This window comes from Musca vetustissima, unplaced genomic scaffold (genome assembly GCF_032173495.1).
Source record: "Musca vetustissima isolate MV318-11 ecotype Yass unplaced genomic scaffold, APGP_CSIRO_Mvet_v1 utg11625, whole genome shotgun sequence".
In the NCBI taxonomy this organism is placed as follows: Eukaryota; Metazoa; Arthropoda; class Insecta; order Diptera; family Muscidae; genus Musca; species Musca vetustissima.
The window spans coordinates 76917-96895 of record NW_026885638.1 but is presented as its reverse complement, the minus strand read 5'-3'; positions in this window follow the sequence as shown (position 1 = coordinate 96895).

Here is a 19979-nt window from a genome sequence, read left to right as displayed (position 1 = left end):
CTTCGAATTTGACCTGCCTGCAGACAAAAGACAACTCGGTGCAAAATTTTGCCAATTTATCTCAATTCATTTAGAGGTTAGAGTGATTACGACAGACAAACGGAAAGACAGAAATGTTTTAATCGCCATAGAATTTTACGCAAACAAAAAAAGTTTAGCAAAGTCGATTTTGAATTTATTATCAGTGTCAATTAAATACTTATTGATATGTTCATATGTATATGCGTGCGCCTCCTTGTTTGTTTGAGGCGTTACTAGGAATCATTCATTTAGAATAGCATCGAATTCTGCCTAAGTCTCATTGAAGCAGTTTAATTGATTTTTCTTTTTCATTGGATAAACAATTCGACCCAATAAATTAAACCAATTAAACGATTACGATTTTCCAAGTCGCTAATGGTGACTGTTGATCGCCAATTTGCATACATTGTGTCCCTCTTGTCTGTGTTTCTGTCTGTCTGTTTGATAACCACCAGGGCCATTAACAATGCCATTTACAGTTTAAAAACAATGTTGCCTCGCCACTTCCCGCCGCATACGAAGCTTATTATGACAGCGTTTACGATACTATTACACGATTGTAAGACAGTGTGCGGACATTATAAAAACCAAGATGGCCAATAAAACCACAGAACCAATGTAATCGCTGTAAATTACATCTATCCATTGCATATTACGTCTCCATGCCACTCCTCGCCGTCCTTTCCCCCACTTTTCATTTTTCCTTTCTTCCTGTGAATGTTTTTTTTTATGTTCTTCTCTCCCATCCCATGAATCCCTTCATTTGAAGACGAAGAAGACTTCGTCGATAACCTGCCAACATTTTTTCAATGGAAGTACATACGTATATATGTCTGTATGCACTCGGATGTGAGTGTCTCGCTTACAAAGACACAAACGATGCCGCAGGGGAGGATGAGGGACGACAGTAGCAGTATGTGTGGTAGGGGTGCATTGACTGGGGCATCAGATACGCGAGAGTGCAACACGAAAAGCTGTGATTACGGCTTCAACCTTACAACGACAGTACAACAAATTACCCTCAGCCGTGTTCGTCGAGCTAGCCCCGTCATTCCCAATCCTCTGTAATCCATCACAATCAACAAGTGCACCTCCACCACGTTCCACATGGATACTTGGTAATGAATGTGACTTTGTATTTCGCTTTGATTGTGCGTTGTCGAAGAATCCCCAGCACCACCACAACCAACTCAACTCGAACCATTCCCCGAAGGCTGGCAAAGTGTTGATTGTGGCCCAGATGCAATAAAATAATTGCAACACGAGTACACGCAATATGTCAGTGTTACTCGCAGTGGACGGAGTGCAAAATTCAGACATGCAACTTGCCTTCCGACTGCGACACGGAACAGGGCTGCACGCTGTATGTCTGAGTGGCCACAATGTGGTGGCATATTAGCAACAGTTGCAGCAGCCAGCCTGGTGTCGGTTGTCGGCTGCCAGTCGGCTGTAAACAACCACAATCAGGAATAATTGAATCTAAATGCATGGAGGTCAGAAGGACACACGCACAGAACACACAAAGCCAAAACTTAATCGCACAGATTAAATAATCAATCTTTATGCTTGTACTCGCAGACTCTATCTATAGTATGTATCCCATGACTATTCATTGACCAGAAACCCACCTAGTCTCATACCATAGGAACAATAACATGGAGTCCTGCGGTTTTCTTGCCTACATATGTATGAATGTTTGTTGGCGTTATACATATGTATATCGCTGAGAGTTGCCATGTTTCAAATAAATACTTGGTGCACTTCCACAATAAAAATATAAAAACATGTGAATGTTGTGCGTGATGAAATCCAAGACATCGGAGTCTATCAATTTTGCAGGAATTGAAGTCAGAGTCGAAAAAATGTCTCCATTCCGGATAAATATTTAAAAAATGTTCTAATTTGTAAAAATAAAATGTACCAAAAAACTCATATCCTACAGATCAAGGTGTTATGTTAGAATAAGTAAAAACGTCGCTACTTTCGGTTGGACAAAACTTTTTTACCCTCCAATATGGGTTGGACATTGAAAATATTAGTAATCGTTCGGATCCATCATACCATGGTATATTTTTGGAAGGAAGATTCGAAACCCAAGTGGAACTCAAAGTACTAAATTACAGAAAAAACTTGCCCAAACTCCCCAAAATACGGAATAATGGGAGTGCCGTTATAGCCCCCATATAACGGCAAGGAGGGCAGATATTGATCATTTTTGGTAAGGAGATTTGCTATCCAACGAAAATTCAAAATATTAAATTATATCCAAGTTGGCACAGAAAAGAGAGAGTAAGATTAATCGTCATAATTATTTGCTCACGTTTTCCATAAAATCAAGATTTATTTAGTTTGAAAATATAAGTTAGGTTGTGAATTTTTTCTCAAATAAGTAAGACATGGTAAAGTAAAGATTAAGCGGTTCCATTATTTGGAGCCTATACCAAAAACTACACCGGCAATTATGAGGTAAGTTTCTTACCCTACCGACTTGACTACCGAATTAAAGGCAATTAAATGGATATTCTGTTACTACTTTCCAAGTGCTTTAAGATAAGGATGGTTAGGTTAGGGATGTACGGTTGTTGTAACAACCGTCCACTCGGAAACTATGTCCATTGTGATCATCCTTTATGTATAAGTGTACCTATAAAGAAAAAAAGATAGTGGAAGAGAAAAAAATAGTGAGAAAGAGGGGGCGGAAGAGAGATTATTTTAGCCAAGTCAATTTTTTGACAAAGCCTAGAATTTGGTTAGGGTCTATTTTGGAGAAGAAGGCAAGATTATCAATTTCATAACATCCAAACTGTTTATATCTTCTGCTGATCAGCGATGGACATTTGCAGAGGATGTGCTCAATTGTTTCCAGTTCTTCTTCGTCCTCACATAGACGACAGTAATCCTCTCCACTGGACTCCTACTTAGAAGTGAGAGATCTAATTTTGCAGTGACCAGTTATAATCCCCACAACGATTTTGATCTCCCTCTTACTGTGTTCCAGCAGTAAGAATTCAGGCCAGATAGATTTAGAGATTCTGCAAGCAGGTTCCCTTAGCCATCTGTTAACGACTACCTCGCAATGGAACGCACGGATTCTGCCAATGAAATAGCTAATGGGAGGTTTCACAGATCTCTCAATCAGAAGACTGGACGACTGTGACCTCCCTCGAGCAAGCTCGTCGGCTATCTCATTCCCTTCAAGGTCGTTATGTCCTGGAACCCAGCATAGCCCAACTATGAACTGCTTTCGAGTTTATAGAATGCGACTTCACCACTTTCAGAGCCGCCTGACTATCTACATAAATAGTCACCGGTCCCGTAATGTCGGCTAAGTGCTTTTACTATCTCGGCCGCTTTCGTGATTGCGAGAATCTCTGCTTGAAAAACGCTACAGCAAGCAAGATTTTCGCAATCACAAAGTGTTCGAAAAAGAATAAATGTTTAAGAGTGATATAGACTGGAAATATAAAATTTATTTTTCCCGATTTGTGCGTTCGTTTGTGTTTCTAGAGTAGCAAACGCCTTTTCGATGTTGTTGTACTGTTCTGGTCATATAAGAAATTTACTTTATACAATAATAAAAGCAATTTGATTATTTAATATTTCACAAGAGGTCAAAATGAACGCTTTTAGGCGATATAGGTATAGCACATGTGAATACGGGGAACGAAAGAGGGGGGGGGGGGGGTGGTTTGCCGCTACTATTACTTAAAAATTTTAAAAAGCTGTGTCAAAATATACACAATTATTTCTGTACTTGAAATTGAAAAACAGTCAAAATGACCGCCTTCGGCAATCTAGTGTTAATACTCCCAATGGATTTTGGATCTTTAGATAGTACTCTGCGGAATCTGGCCGCTTCGTTGACTCCTTCTATCGACTCACTATAGCAGACCCAAGACTCGCGTTTAGCTTTCTTGATTTCGCCCTTGTACCTATTGAATTGTCTTTTATAAACATCCCAATCTGTACTGAGCTTTGTCTTACTAGCTCCATTATAAGTTTTCCTTACAGCCTTCCGCAAGGTTGCAAGGTCTTGTGACCACCATACCGGCTGAGATTTCTTCCCAAGGTACGTTAGGGGACAAGAAGCCTCATAGCTCTTCAGAAGAGTGGCCGTGACATTTTTCACAGCTAATTCAACATCCTCAGTCGTTTTGAGATCATTACGATCCCGGATTGAGACTGCTGTTTTAGCTTTGAATTTGTCCAAGTTCGTCTTCCGAGGATTCCTATAAGGTTTCTGTTTACCTCTAGAGGTAGGAATCTGGAAGGATATGAGTCTATGATCCGAAAAGGAGTTTATGACCCCAGATTCGTCCATTTTTGTGAGGGTCATGTCGATGACTTCACCTCTCACCCTACTTACTAAAGTTGGTGTGTTGCCTCTATTACAAATTCTAAGATTAAACTCGAAAATGGACTCACCTCTTGTATTTGTGTTGCTGCTTCCCCAATGGAAGTGATGTGCTTTGGCGTCACATCCGATGATGATATCACCAACTCTGCCCATCTCCTCCAGTAGGCGGCATACCACAGTACCGGGCCGGTCAGGAGCCTCATAGGGAAGATAGACGGCAGAGGGGTTGGGAGGAGGAAACAAAGTTTCCCTATTCCATAAACAAGCTCGCCCTTGTTATTCCTCAAGTACTCTTCTCCCGCAGAATGGTAGCGAACTTCGCGACTACACCGCCGTTCCTTTCAAATGAGGCGAGGATTCTCCACCTCCTCATCTGAAGGCCGTCGTTCTGCTTCTCCAATAACCTCAGTGTCTTCTCCCGTCCCTTGAAAGGTTTTGGGATAAACGCCGAGGTTACCATACCGCTCGGTATCTCTCGGACCGATTGATTGTCTTCTTAAGGAAATCGTAAGTCTCCTTAGTGCGACAATCAACAACCTTTACCCCTTTGTATGAGGAGGTCAGGCCAAACCGCAGGCTCTCTCGACCAACCTCGTCGGATAGGAAGAGGTCCTTCAGATAACTGTCGACCCGCTCCCATCTATCCTCACTGATAAACCCGTCGGGGTCAGCTCGGTCGATGATCGCTACCCGCAGATCTTCCGGAACCTCTTTCGAATCAGCAGAGTCGCATTGCGCCGTTGTAGGTGTCTGGGCTACCTGCTTTGAGACAGCGTGTTTGGTTTTCACCACACAATCGGTGCTCTTGGCAGGTTTCTCCTTCGACGCTACCACCGACGCAAACGAAGCAGAGCTTTGTACGGCCGACGACTGCGTGGACCTCTTTGCAGCAGGTTGTTGCTCCTCCGAGGACCTCATTCTCTTGACAGCCGTGGGCTGTGGCCGAGATTTGGCACCCGGGGTAGCAACTACTGCAGAGGTATGCCCAGCAGACGCAGGCACCTGCTTCGCTTTCTGCTCATCCACTGGCGACTGCCCAATTGTCACCGCCTTGGCTGTCAGCTTTGGCAATTCGGCAGAAGGTGGATTGACAGACGGTGGTTGTGGCTTATCGGTCTTCTTGGAGGCCTTTTTACGGGCTCTCCTTCAAGCCGACTTCGACAGTCCCCTGCCTTCTTTTTTTGTGGATTCTGATGTCTGGGACGTCTCAGTACTCAGTTTACCCTTTGGGGGTGCTGAGGGCTTGAAGTTTCTCTTGATTAACAGGAACTCCTTCCCCTTGATGGAGTCGCTGTCCCGTCCGATGTATCGTTTACAGTAATTTACTGCTCTCCGATACATTTTCTTGGCAGCGATCTCCTTAGCGTCGGCTTGTCTAGCAGGTAATGGTACTGATGAGTCATCCATCTTAACGATGGGATTCTCATCGGTGCCAGCATCTGTTTCGACAGCCAACTGCCTGTATTAAAAGATGGCTCCATAGAAGTGCTGTGAGTGAGGGTTTGAGGTCGACCATGGCATAGCCTCTTACCATGGCACTATAGGTCAAACAGACAATTTTACTGGCCAAAAGTCGAATTTCACACATTGTCTTATCACTTCTTTTGAGTTACAATCGAGTAAGGAACACTTCAAAACAAATAAAAATGCATTTTGTTTTTGCATAACCACTTATACCATTATATGGCAAACTGTCAAACGTGCATTCTTAATATATTAAAAAAAATTATTCATTTGATATGTTACTTGTTAAGATTTAAAGTGGAAATAAAATATAAGTACAACTATAAGTAAAGAATTAATAAGAAAGTATTCGATATTTTTTTATCATAAAATGTATCTATACATATGTGTCTGTGTAAAAATAGTATTAAAATAAGCATAAGAAAGCATAAGAAATTTTTAAATTTGGAGATTATGAAAGCATTAAATCCGTGGGCAACTTTTGGCAATTGAAATAAAAATTGATATTTGTTTATTGAACCGTCCTTAATCTAAATAGCCTAATGTGGTTTTGCGGTTTTGTGCGGTTTTTTAATTATTACCATTTTTGTATGTTAAACCATTTACCGAAATACGAATTAATTTGAATCTGAAGTAACTGGGGTAGATTTAAATCTTACATTTCGCCTCAAAATTATTTTAATTTCATTATTATGTCAGTTTTCATTAGATTTAAACATATTTCGAACTTATTGCTATGAAACAGCTAATTTAATATTGACGAAATATTCTTGGCTGTCCATGACTGCAACTGTCCATAAGGTACAAATTCATTCGACGCAGATAATGGAAAATTGTGTACTTCCATTAGGGGTTCTTGGAGAAGATGCTGCCGACAGGTTACACCACGCTCGTAAGAGCAGCCGAATGAATAACATCTTAGATATATTTACTAGAGCCTTAGATACATTAGATCCTTTAATATCATCAATTAGCTTAATTATGCGCATGTAGCAGCGAAAACGTTAAAGCTTGAAATGGTAAAAATGTCAACATTCTATTGATGAATTGGAATCTCTAAAACTAAATTCGAGTGTTTTAGAGATTTCAATTCATCAATAGAATCAAACTATTAAAGGTGAAGACAGACAACATTATGGGAGCGATGAGTTCAATGAAGACGGACTACAAGGCATATAAATATTCTTAATGACTTAGATTTAGAACATGAAACGGACTTAATTTAAATAATATATGTAATCACAGACGTAGCAAAGTGGAGAGGTGTCCTTGGTGCTCGACACCGCCCGAATTGTTTTTGTTTACATTAACTTTTGTTATGCAACAGAAAATTTTTAATTTTTTCACAAACCCCAAACATATCACCACTGCATGTGATGATATTCCATAATTTTATTTATTCACAATAATAAGAATATACAGTAGATATAAGAAACTCAAAAAAAGGAGATTTCTTTCTTATATGCGTTTTTTCTTATATGGAATTATAGGATATAAGAAAGAATAAGCTCGGTGTTTTTCATAATCTTTCTTATGTGCGATTTTTTCTTATATGAGATGTGCTTATATCCGATATCTACTGTATATAAATAAAATGTTATCAAATATATGAATTAAATTATTTTTGCCCCCAAAGGGTTAATACATTAATGACTTAAAGGGTTAATTTCTAAAAAAAACATTATTCCATTATTCTTTCAGAAGATTAAGAAAGCTATTCTGGTTGAAATACAATTATTTTTTCAATTTTATGACTTTTGGCCACAAAAATTGCTACTTTGACCTATAAGGACTTGGCAGCTAAGCCTGAAACACTTGTTGAGGCGCCCAGGTATCAACAAGGCTCCGTTTTAATACAGTTTGTACCCTGACTGCAAACTGTGGAACGCTGATAGGCACGAGGTCGCATGACACCCCAGAGTTAGGGGAGACACTTTAAGAAGGTAGTGTCCCAGACCTTTGAGATGGATATAAGAGAGGGCGGCGCCATTCTCGCCTCGTCGGCTCAGGGATAATAGGCACTCGGTCATTTCCAGGAATATTTTTGAGAATATTGCCAATACATAGACATATGTTTTTATGTTTTAGTAAAAACGAAAACGTCTATCAAAGTATTCAATACAGTTCAATGATTTTAGTAATTCGCTATATACGATTACAAATACGTCAACAAAATACGAAGGTATTATTGAACATTTTCTTATATTCGGGAAGAATACATTTAAATTTGAATCCTACATGGAGGCAATTCCGCATTATATGCTGTTTTTGTTTAACTTAAATGTGCCTTTATAGTTCCTCAAATGTATTTTTAAGGATGTGAATAGTGTTTGCATGGTAGATTGACTGTACCGATTTCACCCACGTTTTTCTTCGGCTGCTTGTAATTGCATTGGGAAGGTTTTTACGAAGAAAATTTTGAGAAAAACATCAAAAAGTCGGGAAATTGGAATAATCGAACGTTGTGTTAGTTACATACATATAACTCAAGCACGTCTACACCGATTTTGACGATTATAAATCTTATGTGGTCGGAATAGGAAAATATTCCGCCAAAACAAATATATTAAGTAATATTTACAATTCCCAAATTTTGTATCGAGCTTTAATGTTTAAATAAATTGTTGTTTTTGAAGACTTATGGTTTTTGAGTTAGTTAGACCAAAACTTCTAATTTCATAAAATATGTGTATGTTCTAATACTAATAATGCGATCATTAACATCGACGAAAATAATGGTAATGATAGCATTATTAGTATTCACGTCAGATATTTGAAATATTGTCTTATTTTTCTTTAGAGACCATATTTGTCCGACAACTTGAAACCACTAAATTTCTATGCCAAATCTAAAATTTTTCGAGCTATATACTGATTTCAGTATCAAAAGGACAGTTGGACATGAACAAAATGATATTGTAATTAAAAGTCCTTCAAGAAGGGGCAAATAAGATAATGTAAAAACGTTGGAGCAATAACAAAACATGATCTTCTATTGGAAAAAAAAAAACATTTGGTGAAATAAGTTTTACCAATTTTTAAACTCTTATGAACTTGGGCCTGCATTGGGGTACCAGTTAATACTTTTTATTGGCATAAACTTAGTGGCAAATATTTTTTTCCAACCTTATACTAATTCAATATTAAACTTAATTTATTTCAATATTATCACCCTATACAGCTATTTTCAGGAATAAATATTATGTTTACGTATATCTGACTATTCCTTACTAGAATTGATAAACAATTCTAGGCCTTTTAGAGAACATTTGGAAATTTGATATGGATTTGAGTATGGTACAATTGTTCAAGGTAACTGCAATACTCAGCTGATTTTATTGTATCGTAATACTCGTGTCAAGTTCGATATGACGTTTTTAATTTATGTAAAACGATCCAGCAGGAAAATTTTGGACACATTACATGTGAAATAAAAAATACTATAATCATATTTAAGCTTTACAATATATAGGGAACCAGAAAGAAAATACAACACAATTTTTTGAAATGTTTGACATTTATTTTTACCATGTTGAAATAATACAGTATCAGCGTTTAATTTTTTTCTGAATCGATTTTTCAATACATTTTAAAAATAAATAAAATTTATTTATATTTCATATTTTTTGTTTACATTTTTCGACATATCAAACTGGCACTAGTGTCACATAAAATAACAATTTTCTATGTGGTTGTTGTTGAATTGTATTTGTTGTAGTTTTGCAGTTACCTTGTTTAATTGTACCATGGGATTGAGTAAAAAATACGAAATTTCCAAATTGATTAATTGAAATAGCTATTTCGTCAAAAATCAAATGGTTTTGTGTGGGTTTTAGACGTATGTATTATATGTCGGAAATGTATGTCATTTATATCACTGTTTATGACGGACCATCTCTGTACAAAACGCTACGATTGATCATTGGTACTTGCGCAAGCAGAAGAGACAGCTCCTGGAGTGTTTGTGAGAAACATTCTACTAAAGATCATGTTGTGGGAATGGGCTAACTGATGGTTCACGTGGAAGAGGAAGGCGACGATTTCGATGGAAAGATCAAGTGAAAGACAACATTTCGCACAAGGCCGACGCGCCTTTAAATCAGTTTTAACCCTGGCTTATAGAACAAATGTTCTGTCTAGAGCCAACTAAGTAATAATGTACACACAGACGAAGCTGGATCGATACAGGGTATTATATAATTAGGGTATTACAACCCAAAATATCATATACCCTATATGATAAAATTTTTAAGTTTCAAGTTTCTTACTTTTGGAAAATCTTGTTGCGATCTGATTTATTGCGTGAGGATACACTACACTTAGAGAACATCCTTAGCATGAAAGAATTTAAGCTTGTTAATAAATGTAGAAGTATGTGAAAGTCTTTCATCACTTTCACATCAGCACCATGTGCTTCCTTCCTCAGATACATTATCTTATCTGATATGGCAAATGTAAATAGTAACTGGAATCGGCCTCCTAACCAACTTAAAAATCCTTACTTTCATTGGAACAGTTGAAGCATTCCTTAGGCGCTAGATGTAATATAAATATATTCGTGCAGTGAACTAACCACAAATTTTCCCAAACCCATACTGGCCATTGTAGAAAGTTTTCACCTAAAATGTTTACATGACTTTGAGAATATAATATTGAATTTGTATAAATTATTTAATTTTAGTATCATCTTCATCTCGTATGTTTTTGAATTTATTTTATTTATTACAATTTTTTTTTTAATATGAATTTTTCTTAGTCTAGTTCCACCCATTGTTCCATACATTGTATCATCGAATTGTTATTGTTTTTTAACAATTATTCTTATGATTGGATATAAATTGATTTCCTCATTTTATACTTCTTCATACAGGCATGTAGACATTTGTTCCATTCATTCCTGTATTACATACTTCAATGTCATTCACTCACACCTATCACACATTATTATCTGACACAGACAAATGCATTATTATTGCAACCAATATTTATGTAATATTCTACAATCTGCCGATTCGAATCTATGAAAAATTCTCCTTTAGCGAGGGCATGTCTGTTACAAAAATACGCTGGCTATCCCCAATGTTGGCGAGCATATGTGTGTGTTTGTGTATCTCGGCTTTAAGTTCAGCTTTCCTTGAAGCAAGGTGTAATTAATTAGCATACTGGACATTTTGAATAAATTGCAATTTATACGATCGCATCAGAAACGTCCTCGGGTAAATGTTACAAACTGTCTGCGAAACTAACACCCAATGTTGACTTCCGTCTGCATGTGCGCCCCTGTGTGTTTGTGTGAGTAGACATGTGTCCCAGCCACGTTCATGTCCACCGTACATCTGCAACACGTATAATTTTGCGTCAAAATAATGTCTCGGTTAAAGGTGATTGTATTTGCAACATTGTTTCGGCATAAACATCTCGAATAATGCTATGCACCGTGCCAAGCCCCAAAAGCAAAACGTATCTCAATGAAAATAAAATTGAAGCACATAAACAACAACAGCTATAGCAGAAGGCAACAACGACTGAGTCAACGACAGCACCACAGAGAAGAAAAAAGAACAGCCAAGCCATAGCGTGAGCTAAGGACGGGAGAAAATCTTCCGCACACAATATGGATTAACAACAAACGAAATTGTAGACACATTCATTCGTTGTTGTCGTTGCTGTCTGCAACATCAATTCTTTATGGCTACCGTGTTGCGCATGCGTATGTTCACTCGTGGCATTATCCAATCCACACAATCCGCACATTGTGGCCAGACACGCAGCTTTAAACTTTGGCAATTGACTGGCAAAAATCGAACGAACCAACCGGCCCGCCATCCGAATAGCTGGCTGGCAGTCGGTGTAGCCCCAGACGACAGCGTACAGCGACAATAACAGCAGCCACCATAAACAACATAAAAAACGCTTGAACCACGCTGATAACAATGCACTTATACCCAGACCCGCAGACAGACTCCTCGGCCAAGTCAAGCCAGACGAAAAAAAAAACAAAAACAAAGATATTTAAGACTGCACACCACTAAGCTCGACAGGTAATTTTTTATGTGATGGCCAGTATGCCGAATGCAACCAACCAACCAGCTAACCAGCCAGCCGGTCAACCCGGACAGCAACCAACCAGTCAGCCAGCCATCCAGTCAACCGAACAACCATTCCGCAAACAAAACAAACAACACACGCATTTAAAACATGTGTATTCATTACAGACACAAATATGTTGCAGACACTTGCCCAAGCACAGACTATTCTCGGACAGACATTCAAAACAAATGTTACCAGAATCCAGGGCCGCAATTACAGCAATTCAATCCAAATTAATTACACCCGAAAATTGTTTGTGGACCATAAGATGTATTAACGTGATGTGGACGACACCTTACGTTGTTCAAATGCCCGTAAGAACATTACATTAAAATTACAAATTACATTTTCAAAAACGTTTCAATGAAAACACTAATTGAAAGAAGACCGAACGTAAACAATCGAAACCCAGTTAGGCAACATAATGTTTAAAAACGATGACTTCCTTTAATGAATAAATGTTGAATTTAAAATATATTTTTTAATAGTAAACATTTTTAATAAATAGTAAAACAACTAAAAATAAGCAAGGAAATATGTATAGCCAAAGCAGCCGGAAGGACCGACCACATATTATTCCACAAAAATGCCATTTTCGTGAAACTACATTCCAAACATGCTCGGGATTTTTGTGCAATATTTACGATCTTTTGTGTGTGTACTAAATATTATTAGAATATTTCGATTCTTGAAAATATTTTAGTATATGCACATTTCCCATATCCGACCACAAACATCAATATATTTGATGTCAGTTTCAAAGTCAGTTCAGTTCTTTAACACATTGACAACTTCTCTATGGAATATAAACCATTTGACTCCTTATAGATTAACCAATCATCATCATTTCAGTATACATATCGATCATTTCTCCGATTTTTCGACATTTTCGACGACCGGCCTACCTGTGCGAGGTGTATCTTTAACATCAATAATTCCTGAAGGGAATCTACGAAACCAAAATTGCACATAATTGGCTGTTACAGTATCGGAACCATTAACACCATTTACAATTTTAGCCGCTTGGCTTGCATTTTCGCATTTGTTAAAGAATAACTGTAAAATGTACCGAATTTTCTTTTTGTTCACTTCCAAGTTTAACACCCTGTAACTCACAACTGAATGCACCAAACAAAAAACAGTAAAATATTTTTTACTGTGAAATGTCACCCTTCCAACGAGCCGAAAAATAATAGATTTAGAATCATATTTCTATTGTTTCTAGTATTTTTAGTATGGAACATTTCGCATATACACAGTATATAATTTGGTTTTTTTAATTGGTTGGTTCTTAACCGATATTAAATCAATTTAGGAATGCTACTTTCTTAGATTTCGGTAAAAGGCCCCGTAATTTTATTGAACGAAGTACGTTCATGCGTTCGTTGTCTGGATTGCTCCAACTAAATGCTCTACTCTGATGGAATACTCGGTTAACCGGGTGAACTCTTCTCGTGACCAATGTTCGTTTGTTTTTAAGGTCTTTATGCCAAAAAAAGAGTCTGTTTTGAAAGAAACAAACAAAGCAGCAACAACGACGACCAATATCACCAGCAGTAACAGCAATAACAACAACAACAACCACAACAACATTCATGCAGCTGCAATATACATTGATGACTGTTATGCGTGGCATTCAAGAAGGCCTTTAAGCGTCCAGACGTCTGAGGTATTTTCTGTTCAATACGAGTAACATTCAACGTGACAATTATCATCGCTCTGCATATTCGAGTATGTCGAAATGTTCGAAATTACGAATGCATTCCCAGACATTTATGGAGCAGACGTACAATATTTGATTGGACAAAATATTTTTTGAAGAAAATAAAATTATAATATAAAGTAAGACGGTTCGTTTTGTCAATGAATTGCCGGATTAAATTTCGGGATTTAACGTTTATTTATTAAATCTTGACTATAATTCGGTTTATACCGTATGGAAGACAATATTGCCAAAAGTTTACATAATTCAGAGAATATTCCCGAACGAAAGGCAATCACCTTTCTTGCCAACAACTCGTCTATGAAACCCAGACTGTTGCTGACCATTTGAATACGCTTTGGAGCGCTGAGCTGAGGATCTTTCTATAGTTCTCTATTAATGAGTTCCTCATCTCTGTCTGTCAATGTGTTTTTTGTTTAATTTTATTTTCCACCATAGTTTTGAAACACCAAACTGTTTGAAAGTAAAAGGTGATATTCAAAATCAAACTAGTTTAGTACCAAAAATGTAAATGTAGTAGCATTCGTTAAATTTTTACCAGCATTTTTTAATTATTTAAATGTTGTTAATTTTTTTTTAAAAATATTTTTTATAAACTAAACTACTATGTTGACAGGGTATTATAGCTTTGTGTGGCCCTGAGAGTTTGAAACGCCGCGAAATATTGGTCCTAAACCAATACCGAATAGCTATGTCGGGTAAGTGTGTCCGTCCGTTATAATTTCGCCGGTTTCGGGCCAAAATGATCCCTATTGTTTTTGCTAATGATCAGTTAATACTTGGGGGACAAAATGGACTAAAAACTTAATTTTTGTCTGTTTTTCTAATCGCTCTAGAGGCCGCAACTATGACCCGAACAACAAGAAATTTTACTAATATATCCGCGGGTACATTTGTACCTTTTTATACCCTCCACCATAATATGGAGGGTTTATTAAGATTCTTTTTCCGTTTAAAACTCATCGAAATAATCATTTACGACCCTATAAAGTTTAATTCTATCACGATTTAAACCTGCCCCCCGTCTATTGTAATCACTCTAGGCTCTAAACGAATTTAGAAACATCGCCAAAATTTTGCATAGGGTTGTATTTTGTCTGCAGGCAGTTCAAGTTCGAAAATGAGCTATATAGATCCACTTTTAGGCATAGCCCCCATATAAGGGTACCCCCCAGTTTTCGATGTTTTGGGGTTCTTCAGCTCGCCTTCGACTTCGCTGAAATTTGGTGCAATGCGTTCTCTTTGGGTACGTCAATCAATTTCATTAGGGCAGATTTAAAGTCTTTTTTATGCAATGCGACAACATTGTGTAGTGATGCTACAACACAGAGCGCCAGTTCATTATTTGGAGCACAATTAACATGAAGTCAGTCGAAAATATGTATGGGAGCAATATTTGTATCTGAACCAATTTTTACAAAACGTAACATTCAATACCTTATTAAGAACGTTGTGCAAAATTTGGTGTCAATCACATAAATATGAAGATTTCGGTGCACCATTCACCTAAAATCACCAAAGCCTAACACACGTTAGGCTGTTAGTATAGCCTAACGTGTTAGTACGATGTGCAAAATGTTGTGCCAATTCCCTAGCATAGCCTTTGGTGCAAAAGTTACTTAAAATCAGACAAATATATATGGGAGCTATATCTAAACCTGAACCAATTTCATACAAACTTACCAGACGTTATTGTCGACCCACTTCGATTCTCACTTTAACATTATTATGCACAATTTATTTAAAATTGGGAGCTATATCTCTATTTAAACTGATTTCAATAAAACTTGACACATGTTAGAATACAGGGACGTACGCAGGGGGGCGGCCCGGGGGGCCCGGGCCCCCCCCGAAATTAATTTTTTTCACAGTAAATTTATGTATGCAACAGCGAATTTTTTTATTTTGTACTACCGCATGTTTTGATAAAAAAGAGCATAGTTTTTGAATTGATGATTTAGCATCTTTTTCTGTCACAACTTCTTCGCGATTGCCAACATCATCGTCATCACTTTCTTCATTTTCGACTAAAACTTGTTCCAAAATATCGTCATCTCCCAGATTTCCAGTAACACCAACGCCATTATCAACATTAACGTATTCTTCAAAGGTAACGTCATTCTCGGAATTAAAAGGAATACGTTGGAATTCGTTATTGATATTTACAATCGGTTGTAGGATACATTGTAGATCACATCCTTAACAAAACCGCAAGCTCGGAAGCAATTTTGAATATACGATTGGCTTATGTTCATCCAAGCTTTATAAGCCATAAGCATAGATGTATGTAGTGTAAATACAAATTTTCTTTTCTCATCTATACAACTTACTATGTTTGTAACCATATCTTTGCGGTATAATGTTTTAAAATTTTTAATTATACCCTTATCCAAAGGCTGCAGGACGGAAGTAGTGTTAGGCAGTAAGAACTCTACCTTAATATAGCTAAGATCGGGGTACCTCTTGTGTGCAGTGCAATTGTCAACGAATAAAACAAAGTTTTGTTCGTACGTTTGCTTGCCATTCTATGTTTCGCCCTCCTTCTTATCACTCCACCACTGAGTCAGCGAACAAACCGACAATGAAACACACACACAACATCATAAAGATAAACTATACTAAAATTATAACATTTTTATGATATTATAATTTGTTTTGAGATGAAAAAATTACGAATTATCGAGGGTACCAAAATGCGTGTAAATTTTACGAAATATCGAGATTTTTTCAAGGGACCGACAGTTTGTTACGAATTATCGAGGTACGAATTATCGAAGTTCTACTTACTAACGTTAGTACGTTGTGCAAAATTTTGTACCAATCGGCATAAATTTTGACTCTTTGGTGCACCATTTGCTAAAAATTGGAGGACAATATATATCTAAATCTGAACCGATTTCAATAAAACATGGCACACAATAGGCTATCCTAACTTCGTTATACTGATATCATAATTTACTATTTTTCGCCATTTTTTAATTTAAAAAATTTTCTCAATAACGTTTTGGCAACTCTGGTTATAATTTACCTACTTGCACGATATCTTAATGAAGTCATAATTTATTTGAAACACTATTAAAGTTTTGAAAATAAACAACAAATGTTGAATCATTAAATGCAAAGGAAATCATTTTAATGGACTGCAGTACAATATTGATGATCACCGGAAGCATCGTTTCGCCAGCTACCAGTATTACGCCACAAGGATTGCTTGTTTGTCCAACTTTACATTCGTACATTTGCTAAATTTTATGACTTAGTCGGCTAGTTAGTCATTCCATTATTTGTGATTCTACTTAAAAAAAAATAGAATTGCGTATGTTTTCCATGACGATGACTACAATTTATTTAAGTATCTGTCGGTTCGTACATTAATTTGTTATGCATGGCGATAGCGAGCTTTTTTAAAACAATACAGATTGCGAACTCAAATGTCCATTGGTAGAATCTTGTATAAAATACATAGCACCGTGTACAACGGATTATGGAGGTGTGGTCGACGAAGTTATTTTCATTATTGCATTATTGATCGTTCAAATGTGCTAATTTAAATATATGCTGTTCAAAATACTTTGAACAGAACATGGATGAAAAGAATTACGAAATAAATTATATCAATATTTTATCCTCTCTTTTAAGACTCCAAAAATGCGTGGGGACCCCTAAAATATGTTCGCATGGGATCAGATTTTGAAATTTATTTCACTTAATAAGTAAGGGGAATTAACATTCGACGATTTTCATATGGAGATGAAATGATAATAAAAGACGTTGAGTTTGAACAGATTCTACAAATATAACCACACACGATAAAAAATAAATGTTTTATCACATAATGATGGTCAAATTCTTTGGGCCAGAGCTTAATAAATCCTAGAGAAGGTTTGGTTTTATTTAGGCAATAATCTATATGGTGGTATAATTTATCCCCTAGATCAACAAAGGACGAAATATGTTCTAATTTATATCAATCAATAATAATACAAGTAATATTAGGGCGAGGAGATTTTTAATATTACATTACGTTTTCAATTGTATAACAAAAATATCGCCCATTTGCTGCAAAAGAGGCATAACTTAAAAAAAACGTGATTTTCAAGTTAATGATGCACGATTGTTCGCTTTAATAGACTTCATGTTGTGTAAGAAATTCATATGAATATCTCTTATACACTCTAGTTGAGAGGCAGTAGAAGTTCCTCTGTCCCATAGAAAGTGTGAGTAAATTGAAAACTTAAAACGCATGCACTGAATTAAAATTTAATGATCGTCCGCTTCTTTATTCAGTATCCTTCAATCTTACTTTGCGTAAGGAAACATTGATCTTAGTCTGCCAATTAATGACTTCATTAACACATTAAATGCCAACTGTCTTCAAAATAAATTCCTTTTATCTAGCCTAAATGAAGGGAATATAAAAAAGTAAAAGCTATGATAAAAAATATATATGTATTGTCATGATTTTTAAACCTGCAGGAGGTACAATGGTCGTACTATTTGCTTAAGCAGAGCCCAAATAACACAACAAACGATGATAAAATGAATTTATTAGTGGATTTATGTCATTTCAAATATGTGTGTTAATACTTTTTTAATTTCCGATTATTGGATAAATATCGAATCATAAATCCTAGAATGTTCTAATATAAATATATATATATATATTCCCTGTTTCATATAGATATATGCATTTATACCTGAAAGTCAAATCATATAGACATTTTCAGCGCCAGCACACTTATTTATGGCCTAACAAATTCAAATTCATCCTTTACCAGTCTCATCCTGAAATCAGCCGTTGGCACGTATACTGCAATACATTTCTTTCCATTTTCACTTTATCGTACCCTTTAACAAATTAATAGCGAAGTGTGATTAGTTGCAAATGACACATTATAATTAAGAGCTGTATTTAATTACAGTCCGCACTTCGGCCGTCTGCTATTCCAATAGATAGATAGATGTACATGGCAATATTGTGTTATTATCATAGGGGAATCATATCCAGCCTCACTATGTAGCAGTTGGTTGTTTGCTGATCCGGCGCACAACCAGCAGTTCTATCGTGAACAACGACCCTACATTACATTGGACAAATGAATCGAAACGAATTTTTCAATACCAGTAGTTGGTAATTTTAGTAATTAATGGTTGTAAAATTAAAATGTGCTCACATCCATAGGCACCTATTCCACAAGGAAGGAAGCAGCATCAGCCACACCAACTTGTCAAGCGGGAGACAAACTTGTTTCTGTGGAATAACTACTGGGTAACAGGATGTGATCGCATTATCGCTGCCACAACGCCAAGCTCCGACATGGACCGTCTTTATCGCTCTCGAAGGAAATATCAAAAGTAGAAATTAAAACATTTATCAATTACAACGACAATTAAATAATACGCCAATTCCGATCAGATAGTAGTCCAGCTAGCCTTCTCTGGGAGTGTCATCACATAAAATGGACATTTAACTACTGTATTGGGTTATTGGACATGTTCCCAAATAAATGCATGCATACGTTAAAATAAACGTTGAGAGCCTTAAGCGAAATGATAACCAATCATATTCACCGAATAATTCTGCCAACTCAACTTCTGATTTATATCGAAACTTGTCCAGAGATTATTTGCCCAACAAGGCAAAAGTGTTGAAATATTAAAAATGTGGTATGTAAAATTCAGAAGTAACGTTAAGTCTATATTTCGTTGAACACGTTTATTTATGAATATCTACTTTGTCCCCATCAAAGCATTTACGCCCCGGTATGAATCGCATTTTCCACCAAATTATTCACCAAAAGGGTCCCGACCGAATTCAAAAGGTATTTCAAATACCCATCTCAACATTGTGTCGGGAACAATTTTTACTTTGTATTACGCCCAGCACAGAAATGTTGCTGAAAATATAAAAAAAAACTTTTGAAGATATAACCGATACCGATTATTGCAAAGTGCAGTTTCATATGTTATATTATGGTAAATTTAACTATACATAAAGTTGTTAAAAAATATCATCTGTTTTCTTCTTCCATAATTTCTATGTGGGTTATACTTCTTTTAATAGCATGTGCTTAAATATTGCTCAATAACTGCTTATATAGAAGTAAGATATTAAAATTGTTTTATTTACATATTTACAGGCAACCAAGTGACATGCGATGACATTAATTGTGGTCCGAAGCAAGTATGTCTTATTGATTTGCTCACACATCAGCCCCGATGCACGCCATGTCGCTATAAATGTTCGCGGAAAAGAAGGCCACTGGTAAGTATTGATTACCACGTAATAATAATTTTCTAATAATTCTGTGACAACCAATTGTC